Here is a 12,799-nt window from a genome sequence, read left to right as displayed (position 1 = left end):
AAAATATTTTGCTGTTCCAATATTAGCTAACAATTCATGTATCATAGACAAGGGGTGACAATCCACAAATATGTCCTTATTGAGTGTGCCCAAATCTGCAAAAAGACTAATGTTGTCTGATTAGTTTTGTACACTTGAGACTAAACAACTTGGAGGAATCAGTCCTTGAAATGACTCATTCATCTGTTAGTATGTCTAAAAGCTTTTTAAAATCTTGTTTTGCACTTGAGTTACCATAAGTTTGTAAACAACTTTCACAGTATTCTTCTTTAGCCTAATTAGGTGTACAAATCTCTTTAGGGTACCTATTTTCCCACTGAATAAATCTAATGATTTAATTAATACTTTTGCTTGCTTTATCTTCAGCCATGTGTAGTGTTGAACATCACCAGAGTGTCAGATCCTGGGATTAGCATTAATTCTAATTTGGTTTAAATGCTGCCATCCATCAATGTTTTTCCCTTTAATGCCTACATATATTTTGATGATTGTTTGTCTTCCAAGACACACCAAGCTACCCATAAAAAACCCCAACATGTAAATGTCTTGATCGTAATAGGCTTTGGAAAGCATATCCGTTGGGCTGAGGGATTTCTCAACCATATTTGCTCGTATAAGACATCCGAAATGATCATTATCGGGATATCTGAATCAGCCATCACATTTAGATACATTTAACCAATTATCACATCGCTAAGTGGACCTTTTACAAGTTTTGGAACAGATGAATCAGTGTCAAATGTGAGGACAAGCTTTGAAAGATCATGAGTATATTCCTTAGTGTCAACATCAACGCTGCTTATTTGTATGTGGTTCTTACTACTCATAAACACTCTGAAAATGCCCTACCTTATGACACTTATTGCAGCATTTACCTAATGCAAGACATGAAGAGTTGCTGCTAACATACGATTTAATCCACATTTAAAAAACACTGCTGTAATTATTTTGTTAAACCTTTCGTTGGTCTGACTTTGAGAGATAAAGCATTTAGTGAATCAATACTGTGCATGGTATTAATAGAAGCAATAACAGTCTCACTTGCTATATATTTGCTAGAGATAATAGTTCACTCAGTACTGTTAGCAATGTCTGTAATTTCAGACAGAGTTGGATCACAACAACCCTGAATTTCCCTTGAGTTGCAACTATGCACAAACTGACCTCTAATGTATATATCCAAAGCAATCCCAATGTTACATGTGGAAGCCAATTTATTAATGCAGAGATGCATTCTTCAACTGTTTCTTCCTGGTTTTGTTTTCTTTTGAAAAGGTTAAACCTATCCAATAAAACGCTTGGTTGTTCTGCAAATTTGCTTGACAGCCTAGTTACTACTTCAATATATTCAGCTCAATGTTCGAATTCATCTGCTGGAACAATTTTGGGTCAATTATCAAACATTTGCTGACCCTTCTGTCCATGATGACTAAAGAGAAGGGCAGCTTTCCTTTTTGGTGCAAACCTTTCAGCATCTAGTGCCACTAAGTGATTCTGAAAAGAGCAAAACCATATTTTCCAAGGTACTGCTGACTTCCTTGGTTGTGGCAAGAAAGGGGGCTCTGAACCACGTTTTTCTACAAATTCATGTTTTTGTTTTTTTGCCTTTTAAAAAGTTAGAATAACTAAAAAAGTTAGCAATATTTTATAACTGGTCTCTAGGGAAATAATGAAACACAAACATATGGTTTATAAACATACCATATACAAATTGCTGTCAGTGTGTTATTCCAATAAATGCTCCACATCAACTGGCTATATGAGGGTAGAAGTCTACTTGGTTTTGAGGAGTGCCGTTACAACAGTTAATATTCATAGGCTATTGTGCGTTACTTTCTAATTTAAGATGGCCCTCGTGCCGGACGTGATAACAATTTCCTGTTGACATACTAGACGACAAATAACCTCCAATGGTTGAGCCAATCATGCAGAGGCAATACCAGAGAGACTGCGTCCCTGTGGTGTTCTCGCAACTTCTCTCAGCTCGTGACACATTGCCGGCTCAAGCTGCACCATTGAGGCTCTTAGGCTGACAGCAATCCAGCCAGATGAACCTTGTCTCCAGGCAAGGTTCCACCAACTGAGCGCATAGTTGCCAATGCACCAGACAGAAGGCTCCAACGACGAGGCACAGAGAAATACAGGCTTGATGCAGGTCAGCTCCCATACTCAACTCCTGTTGTGGATGGTCAAAGACCATGCACAGTGGAGACTGCTCACCCGCAGAGAGTTTAACTTAAGGTACTGATCAAAAGTCCGATCCTACAGTCAAACATCGCTTCTGACAGCTGAAGACAGGATGGGTGCCAGCCCCTGCAGTTGCATAGTGTAACATACCATTTATTACCATTGTTGAACATTGGGAGGGGCCAAGACTTACGAAACCCAAAGCCTGGAGTGGGTTACGATGTCCCTCTCTCAACAATGGCAAAAAAAAGTGGTTTACAAGGTGGGCATCTGCATATATGGTTTGTGACATGAATTTTTTTAATGTGTTTATTTTATTTAAAAAATATATATTTAACCAAAACCAGGATTCAAAGGGTTAATTTTTGTGCAGTAAGATATAATCACTTCAAAGTTGCCCTGCCACTATTAGGAGAGTTGCATCCATGAGTCAAATACACAATGCAACCTGAGATGATTTAAAGACAAAAATTCTAATGCCACCTTGGTAATAACATTTAATTTGGCATATGCACTGTAGTAATAAATATGTCAATATGTGTGTATTAGTACAGTTGCTCTGAATGTTATTGGGTCACATTTATTTTTATTGCTGTGTGTTTGAGTATATATATATATATTACTGCTGTACCTATTGAATAAAAAACAAATTCACATTTGACAAAAGATACTATGACACACATCCCCACGACACGCTGCTACTGCCTTCAATGCCCCACTTCACTATAGGACACGCCACTTCATTCTACGTCATTCCATGCCACTCCACTGTATGACATGTCACTCTACACCACTCCACTCTACAACACGCCATTCCACTCTATGACACAACACAGCACTCTACAAAATTACATGCCACTCCACTCAAATACTCTAACAAGCCACTCCAATCTCCAAAAATCTACTCCACTCAATGACACACCAATCCACTGTATGACACTTTACTCCATTCTATCTACACTATGCCACCCAACCCTCTACTCCATTCCAATCCACTCTATGCCATGCCACTCGACAACTTTCTACTCCACTCTATGCCACACTACGGAACTCACTCATGCTACTTTACTCTTCCCTAGTCTATGAGACACTACTTCTCTCTATGCCACTCCACTCTAAGACAGTGCATGACACGCCACTCCACAACATTCTACTTCGCTCTGTGTCCCTCCACTCTAACCACTTCATGACACGCCAATTGACAACACCCTATTCCACTCCGCTCAACACCATGCCACTCCACTCTATGCCCCTCAACTCTAACAAACTCTATGACACACCACTCTATGACAAGCTACTTCACACTACTCTACGCCAAGCTATTCCACTCTACGCCACTCTACTCTATGACACGGCCATTCACTCTACAACACTCCACTCTACGACACTCCAGCCCACTGTATGACATGCCACTCCATGTTATGCCAGTCCACTCTACTACACAACACTTTACTCTATTCCACGTTATGCCACTCACCTCTACTCCACTCTTTAACACTATATACCCTTCCACTACGGCATTCTACTGCATGCCAATCCACAACACTGTACTCCATTTTATGTAATTCCCTCTACACCACTCCACCCTACTTTACTCCACTCTATGACACACTACTACACTGTACAATGCTCAGTGTAACACAACTCCACTCTAAGACAGCAGTCCACACTACATTATGACATGCCACTCCATTCTACATCACACCACTGTACTCCTTTATATGACATGCCACTCCATGACACAACTCCACTCTACTCTACCACATTCCACTGTGTGACATGCCACTGCACTCCACTCTTTGACACTCTATACCACGTGACACACCACTCCACAACACACCACTCCACTCCACTCTAAAACATGGAACTTCACACTATGACTTGCCCCTCAACTCTATGACACTCCATTTTACATCCCTCCAATGTAAGAGATTCTACACCATCCACTCTGTAACACGCTACTCCACTCTAATCTATGACACGCCACTACACTCTATGCCACTCCACTCTATGACATGCCTTCCATTCTACACCACAACACTCTACGACACTTCACTATATGATAGTCCACTCTAAGCCCCTTCACTCTACTCCACTGTATGACCCGCCACTTCAATCTATGAAATGCCACTTCACTCCACATCAAACTCTCTGCCACTGTACTCTACAACACCTCATTCGACAACACTCCACAATCTGAAACATATATATTTTTTTTAAATTACATTTCAATCAGAAAAAAATATTTTGGATAAGTTATAGTTCATGTAGTCTGGCTAGCGAGTTCACAACATTGTGTACAGAGGTGCACGATTCATACTATGTTTTGGGTGGGGGACAGATTATAAATTAATGGTATAACCATAACTTTCAAATTTCTAATCTTTGTGTAGTTTAAGGTGGTTCTGTATGAAAATTATGAATATATTTTTCCTAACTATAACTTATCCTGAACCTTTGATTTTTACATCAGTTAGATACAGTGCTTTGAATGAGAACAAAATGAGTGCAGGTACTCATCACATTAAGCTGTGGTCATGGGAGGGCCTTTGGGTGGGGCTAGGAGCAGGGCTAAGGTGCTAGCATCCAATGGGATTAAGATATTCTCAGAATACATCTGTGAATGTTGATGCAAAATACATACTGTGTGTGTATTACTTCACAGACACATGCACCAAAATACCATATGGGGAGAACCCAGCCCGAGGAGCAGAATCAGGGATGTGTTTACATGCCAGCTTTTCGAAGGACACAGCATACAATTTATATATATATACATTTACCTATCCGATACCCAAGTACCTTAGGAGGACAAGACAGAGGTCACAGTTATTTGTCTTTTTTGGTGAAGGGTATGAGTTCTTTTGAACCCTGGCAACTACACTGACCCCTTGAAATACTGGCACTTGAATTAAGGTGCTCTTTCACACAGACTCCTCTCAAACAATTGGCATTCTCAGACCTAACATACACATTTGCAGTTACTGCAGTCAGTGCATTTATTATGAAAAAACGTTTGTAATATGAAACTGGCTACTGGCCCTCAGAGTACAGGCACTCTCCCTGGCAAAGGAGAAGTTTCAGTACTCAAGGGGGAAAAATTCGAAAATGCCTGTACTCAGTACCGGTGAGTACCGGCTCATTTAAAGCACTGGATATGGATATATATATATCACCTAATGGCTGTTGCCTCCAGGTAGTTATAGTTAGGACCTAGTTTCCATAGGAAAATCATTTTTTGACTTGCCTACATCTTTGGCTCCAGTTGATGAATCTTTCTAAAAAATCTGATGCTCACTTCAGCTGCTGCCTGGAAAGTTTTGAGTTGATCCGTTATGCGGGAGCTGAGAAAAAGGAGCAGTCCCAAAACACGTTTTTGTCATGTTAATTCCCACAGGGTTGGTGCTTACCACTAGGTATAGTTAGGACCTAGTTTCTATAGAAAAAGTGATTTTTGTTTTGCTAATACCTTTGGGGCCGTTTGAAGTGAGCATCATATTTTTTAAGTTTTATGAAGATTCATCAAACGGCCCCAAAGTATATAATTTATATTTTTACACCCACAGGGCATCCCCGGTCCTCCATTTTTTCCCCAAACTGGTGGCACATTTTTCGGCTGCCATTTTGGGAGCGTGCGGGTCCAGTTGTTCAGCATCGGAATTTTCATATTGCCAGATGCTGCGGTCGCGCAGCTAACTGCTAGACACTAGCCCAGGGTAAAGTCGAAGGAATTTTCTAATACATGTTGTGGAGGGGGAGAGGTAAAGTGTTTTGGGGAATTTATGCCAATTTTTTATTGATTTTTATCGGACACTTGTCTATGTTTAATATTTTAGTGGTCTGGGCCAGTGTTCAGTGGCCAGCCAGTTCCAATTTATATTTTTACACCCACGGGTCATCCCCGGTCCTCCATATTTTCCAATAACTGGTGGCACATTTTTCGGCTGCCATTTTGGGAGGGTGCGGGTCCAGTTGTTTGGCATCGGGATGTTCATATTGCCGGATGCTGTGGTCGCGCAGCTAACTGCTAGAGACTAGCCCAGGGTAAAGTGGAAGGAATTTTCTAAGAGATGTTGTGGAGGGGGGAGAGGTAAAGTGTTTTGGGGAATTTATGCCAATTTTTTATTGGATTTTATCGGACACTTGTCTATTTTTAATATTTTAGTGGTCTGGGCCCGTGTTCAGTGGCCAGCCAGTTCCTATTTATATTTTTACACCCATGGAGCATCCCCAGTCCTCCATTTTTTCCACTAACTGGTGGCACGTTTTTCGGCTGCCATTTTGGGAGGGTGCGGGTCCAGTAGTTCGGCATCGGGATTTTCATATTGCCGGATGCTGCGGTTGCGGAGCTAACTGCTAGACTAGTCCAGGGTAAAGTGGAAGGAATTTTCTAATAGATGTTGTGGAGGGGGGAGAGGTAAAGTGTTTTGGGGAGTTTATGCCAATATTTTATTGAATTTTATCGGACACTTGTCTACTTTTAATATTTTAGTGGTCTGGGCCCGTGTTCAGTGGCCAGCCAGTTCCAATTTATAGGTTTACACCCACGGGGCATCCCCGGTCCTCCATACTTTCCACTAACTGGTGGCACGTTTTTCGGCTGCCATTTTGGGAGGGTGCGGGTCCAGTTGTTTGGCATCGGGATTTTCATACTGCCGGATGCTGCGGTCGCGCAGCTAACTGCTAGAGACTAGCCCATGGTAAAGTGGAAGGAATTTTCTAATAGATGTTGTGGAGGGGAGAGAGGTAAAGTGTTTTGGGGAGTTTATGCCAATTTTTTATTTAATTTTATCGGACACTTGTCTACTTTTAATATTTTAGTGGTCTGGGCCCGTGTTCAGTGGCCAGCAAGTTCCAATTTATATTTTTACACCCACGGGGCATCCCCGGTCCTCCATATTTTCCACTAACTGGTGGCACGTTTTTCGGCTGCCATTTTGGGAGGGTGCGGGTCCCGTTGTTTGGCATCGGGATTTTCATACTGCCGGATGCTGCGGTCGCGCAGCTAACTGCTAGAGACTAGCCCAGGGTAAAGTGGAAGGAATTTTCTAATAGATGTTGTGGAGGGGGGAGAGGTAAAGTGTTTTGGGGAATTTATGCCAATTTTTTATTGGATTTTATCGGACACTTGTCTATTTTTCATATTTTAGTGGTCTGGGCCCGTGTTCAGTGGCCAGCCAGTTCCTATTTATATTTTTACACCCATGGGGCATCCCCAGTCCTCCATTTTTTCCTCTAACTGGTGGCACGTTTTTCGGCTGCCATTTTGGGAGGGTGCGGGTCCAGTTGTTTGGAATCGGGATTTTCATATTGCCGGATGCTGCGGTCGCGCAGCTAACTGCTAGAGAGTAGCCCAGGGTAAAGTGGAAGGAATTTTCTAATAGATGTTGTGGAGGGGGGAGAGGTAAAGTGTTTTGGGGAATTTATGCCAATTTTTTATTGGATTTTATCGGACGCTTGTCTACTTTTAATATTTTAGTGGCCTGGACCCGTGTTCAGTGGCCAGACAGTTCCAATTTATATTTTTACACCCACGGGGCATCCCCGGTCCTCCATTTTTTTCCACTAACTGGTGGCACGTTTTTCGGCCGCCATTTTGTGAGGGTGCGGGTCCAGTTGTTCGTCATCGGGATTTTCATACTGCTGGATGCTGCGGTCGCGCAGCTAACTGCTAGAGACTAGCCCAGGGTAAAGTGGAAGGAATTTTCTAATAGATGTTGTGGGGGGGGGGGGGGGAGAGAGGTAAAGTGTTTTGGGGAGTTTATGCCAATTTTTTATTGAATTTTATCGGACACTTGTCTACTTTTTATATTTTAGTGGTCTGGGCCCGTGTTCAGTGGCCAGCCAGTTCCAATTTATATTTTTACACCCACGGGGCATCCCCGGTCCTCCATATTTTCCACTAACTGGTGGCACGTTTTTCGGCTGCCATTTTGGGAGGGTGCGGGTCCCGTTGTTTGGCATCGGGATTTTCATACTGCCGGATGCTGCGGTCACGCAGCTAACTGCTAGAGACTAGCCCAGGGTAAAGTGGAAGGAATTTTCTAATAGATGTTGTGGAGGGGGGAGAGGTAAAGTGTTTTGGGGAATTTATGCCAATTTTTTATTGGATTTTATCGGACACTTGTCTATTTTTAATATTTTAGTGGTCTGGGCCCGTGTTCAGTGGCCAGCCAGTTCCAATTTATATTTTTACACCCATGGGGCATCCCCAGTCCTCCATTTTTTTCACTAACTGGTGGCACGTTTTTCGGCTGCCATTTTGGGAGGGTGCGGGTCCAGTTGTTCGGCATCGGGATTTTCATATTGCCGGATGCTGCGGTCGTGCAGCTAACTGCTAGAGAGTAGCCCAGGGTAAAGTGGAAGGAATTTTCTAATAGATGTTGTGGAGGGGGGAGAGGTAAAGTGTTTTGGGGAATTTATGCCAATTTTTTATTGGATTTTATCGGACGCTTGTCTACTTTTAATATTTTAGTGGCCTGGACCCGTGTTCAGTGGCCAGACAGTTCCAATTTATATTTTTACACCCACGGGGCATCCCCGGTCCTCCATTTTTTTCCACTAACTGGTGGCACGTTTTTCGGCCGCCATTTTGTGAGGGTGCGGGTCCAGTTGTTCGGCATCGGGATTTTCATATTGCTGGATGCTGCGGTCGCGCAGCTAACTGCTAGAGACTAGCCCAGGGTAAAGTGGAAGGAATTTTCTAATAGATGTTGTGGGGGGGGGAGAGAGGTAAAGTGTTTTGGGGAATTTATTCCAATTTTATATTGGATTTTATCGGACACTTGTCTACTTTTAATATTTTAGTTGCCTGGGCCCGTGTTCAGTGGCCAGCCAGTTTCAATTGATATTTTTACACCCACGGGGCATACCCGGTCCTCCATATTTTCCCCTAACTGGTGGCACGTTTTTCAGCCGCCATTTTGGGAGGGTGCGGGTCCAGTTATTCGGCATCGGGATTTTCATATTGCCGGATGCTGCGGTCGCGCAGCCAACGCGCGCAGCGGGCTCGCCGTCAGCGCGCCTAAGGCAAGCCCGTCTGCACCCTTCCGTGCCAGACAGGGCCCAGGGGCCACCCCCCCTAATTCTCCGAGGAATATGGTCGGTTCCTATACCTCGGAGAAGTTGAAGGATCTCAGAAGAGGCTTGACTGACACCTGCCAGTTATGTCCAGACTTAGGGACATTTTATGGGCCTGCCCTTCATGTAAATGGACCCCACAGGACTTAGGATCTTTGGGTCCTCTGCACTCCAAACCTCATTTGGACCTTCAGCTGGTAAACTGTCGTTCTTTACCGGCACATAAGCTTGATATAAATCTCCTATTAAGCGATGCAGCCCTACGCCTTTTTTCTCACTGAGACGTGGTTACACGATGGGTCGGGTCCTGTCATAGCCCTAGCCCTTTCCACAGGGTATGCTATAACAAGGTTAGACAGAGCTACTTCAAGAGGAGGAGGAATTGCGGTGATTTACAAACAAGAACTTCCGTTTAGCTCATGTCCGCTTCAGTGGGCGGGATGCGAGGGTATGTGTTTTTCTTTAACTCTGAATCCCACCTTTACATTTACGGGAGTATTGCTTTACCGGCCGCCTAGGCCTCATGATGATTTTCTTAATACTTTTCCAGACCATGTAGCTGATTTAATTAGCAATAAACCCAACCTAACAGTGTTAGGCGATTTTAATATTCAAATAGACAATTTAGACCATATAGCATCCAAACGCCTGTTGATCGATCTGGAAGCTCTTGGATTGAAACGATTAGTCAAAGGTCCTAAGCATGAGAGGGGCCATACTACTGATTTAGTTTTTAGTAATTCAACCTCGCTCTGTACCATGTCCTCTTCCCCGTTGGCATGGTCTGATCACTTCTTAATCCCATTAAAACTAGAGATTTCACGGGAGACAGGCCCTCCGCAGGCTACGGTCCGGCATGTTAGGAGGTGGCATTGCCTCAACCCAGATGAGTGGATTAAGCTTTTAGATAACTGAAAGGAGTCTTTTCTGAAAGGCAACCACATAGGCACGGCACCTTTTAATGAATGGATCACTGAATGTCTCAACACCCTACTTCCTCATAAGATTCTGTCATGGCACTTGAGAAGAGCCAAAGCCCAGTGGCATACTCCGCACTAGGCAACTCTGAAGAGGAAGTGTAGATGTTTAGAGAGGAAATGGAGGAACTCCATAAAATCTGGAGCTAGGGAAGAGTATAGACATTCGATTATGCACTATCATGCCGAAATAAGGCGAGCCCAGTCCTTATACTATGCTGACAGGATAGAACAGACAGCGGGATCCCCCAAGGAGATTTTTCAGGTGCTGAAGGAAGTACTCCATTCTCCCACAGCCCCAGACCCCACGGAAGCTTCGGAAGAGCATAGCAATAATTTGGCTAGGTTCTTCCTACAGAAGATTGACTCCATTTATCTAAATCTCCCTGAGGTTGAGAATGGTTTTCAAGACCAGGCGAAACCTCGCACAACGAATATATTATCTTGCTTCTCCCTTATTTCACAGGAACTTACTTTATCTCTCCTCTGCAAGCTTAAATCAGGATCCCCTGTTACGGTACCTGTCATTATGGAACTCTTAAACTCTTCCTTGCAAAGTGGCTGTGTCCCTGAACAATGGAAGCAAGCATTAGTCAAGCCCCTGTTGAAAAAACCCAATTTAGATACCAGCGAGTTTAAGAACTACAGGCCCATATCCTTACTCCCGGACATGGCTAAAATTCTGGGCAAACATCAATTCCCAAATCTCTACATTCTTGGAAGAGAACAACATCCTTCACCCCACTCAGATGGGCTTTAGACCTTCTCACAGTACGGAATCTGCTATGATAGCGGTCACAGAAGAGGCCAGAAAACGTATGGATCAGGGCCAGGTGACAGCAATTATAATGCTGGATTTAAGTGCCGCCTTTGACACTATGGATCATGGCCTCTTAATCCAAAGAATGGGGACAGCAGGAATTAAAGGTTTAGCACTTAGATGGATGACCTCATTTCTTCAAAACAGAACCTTTCAGGTTCTGGATCGTTCCCTTCTCTCAGAACAGTATAAGCTGCAATGTGGGGTCCCACAGGGCTGATCATTGACCCTGACTCTCTTTAATATATATATAAATATATATATATATATTGCCCCGTTGGTATACCTAGTGGAGCCTTTTGGTTTATCCCTGGTTTCGTATGCTGATGATACGCAGCTGGTGGTATTCTTTTCTACGACGGAGGGGTCAGATAGCTCGGTACTGCTGTTATGTTTACAGGCAGTCTCGAGCCGGATGACTAATAGTAGGCTCCAGCTGAATGGAGAAAAGACAGAAATAATGACTCTGGGAAACCAATCCAATCTTGTTAATAAATTTCTGCCTGTGCTCCCCTTGGAGTCTCTGCCACCACCGATGGACTATATTAAGAGCCTTTGAATTTGGTTAGATACTAACCTGACTCTAGAATACCAGGCCAGGAGGGTCTCGGCAACCTGTTTTGGTTTAATAAGACTCCTAAGAAAGGTACTTGGTCTACTTCCGCCTTTGGCAAGAAGGCTGACGGTACAAGCACTAATTTTAGCCAGACTCGACTACGGCAATAGTCTTTTCTTAGGTTCACCCAAATATGTTGTCAATAAACTACAGACAGTACAGAATGCGTCTGCTCGCCTTCTGCTTAATATTCCTAGGTACACATCTGCCAAGCGGGCGCTGGTTACTCTGCATTGGCTCCTGGTAGAACAGTGGGTGAAGTTTAAATCCCTATGTATCATTCACCGAGCTTTACATAACAGGGGCCCACACCAGTTGAAATCGCTGGCATCTTTCTACCAGCAGCCTAGAGCCCTTAGATCGGCTTCCAAAGCCTTATTAGCTCACCCTAGAGTTAAGAAAGCGAGATGGGGCAGCAACATGTTGAGGTATCAGGGAGCTAAACTTTGGAATTCTCTTCCACACTACATTCGGTCTATCAGTCAGGAGTGCAATTTTCGGAAAGCTATTAAAACCTGGCTTTTCTAATATCTCATGATTCGGCTCTGGCTTGTTTGTCTCTGGGTGGTCTCTATCAGCGCTACGAGCCCTCTGGGTAGTTGTAGCTCTATAAAACCAGATAACATAACATAACATAAATTGAGCTTGTGAATCTTGAACTGATATGGTACAGAATATATTTGTTCTGTGTGTCCTCGTGAAGCTTCCATCGATGCTGTCTATGCCACGCCTGCTAACTAGGTGCTTGTCTGATTGTGGAGGGGCTAGCACTAAAACGGCCTCTATTATATAGAGTGTGTGTGTTTGTGTGAATTTTGCGATGCTGTTGGTCATGCTGCACCGGCTTTGTATGTGTGAGAGCTCGCGTTACTGTTGCTCATTCCTTACCTGTTCTATGATGTGGTGCTTGTTGTCTGTGCCGTACTGACGACTGGGAAAAACTTTTCACAATACAAAATCTAAAAAACTGGCACTGCCAAAGCCCGTTTTCTTTGTACCTACTGACATGAACACCTTGTTCTCTCTGGCGGCGTATTAGCCGATTATGGATGTAATATAGTCAACAATTATATTGAATACAAAATTATGTACTATATTTTTGGAATGTACAAGATTTGG

At 43.4% G+C, this 12,799-nt stretch overlaps 1 protein-coding gene across 2 annotated transcripts in view; it reads right to left on the bottom strand.

Moving 5' to 3' along the window:
* The window catches only part of TRMT44 (tRNA methyltransferase 44 homolog), a 246,607-nt gene that overhangs the window by 144,056 nt on the left and 89,752 nt on the right, over positions 1 to 12,799 (bottom strand). The gene's annotated exons all lie outside the window — the stretch shown is intronic.

This window comes from Pleurodeles waltl, chromosome 1_2 (genome assembly GCF_031143425.1).
Source record: "Pleurodeles waltl isolate 20211129_DDA chromosome 1_2, aPleWal1.hap1.20221129, whole genome shotgun sequence".
Taxonomy (NCBI): Eukaryota; Metazoa; Chordata; class Amphibia; order Caudata; family Salamandridae; genus Pleurodeles; species Pleurodeles waltl.
The sequence above is the reverse complement of the archived record's forward strand: the minus strand, read 5'-3'. Positions and strand labels throughout refer to the sequence as shown.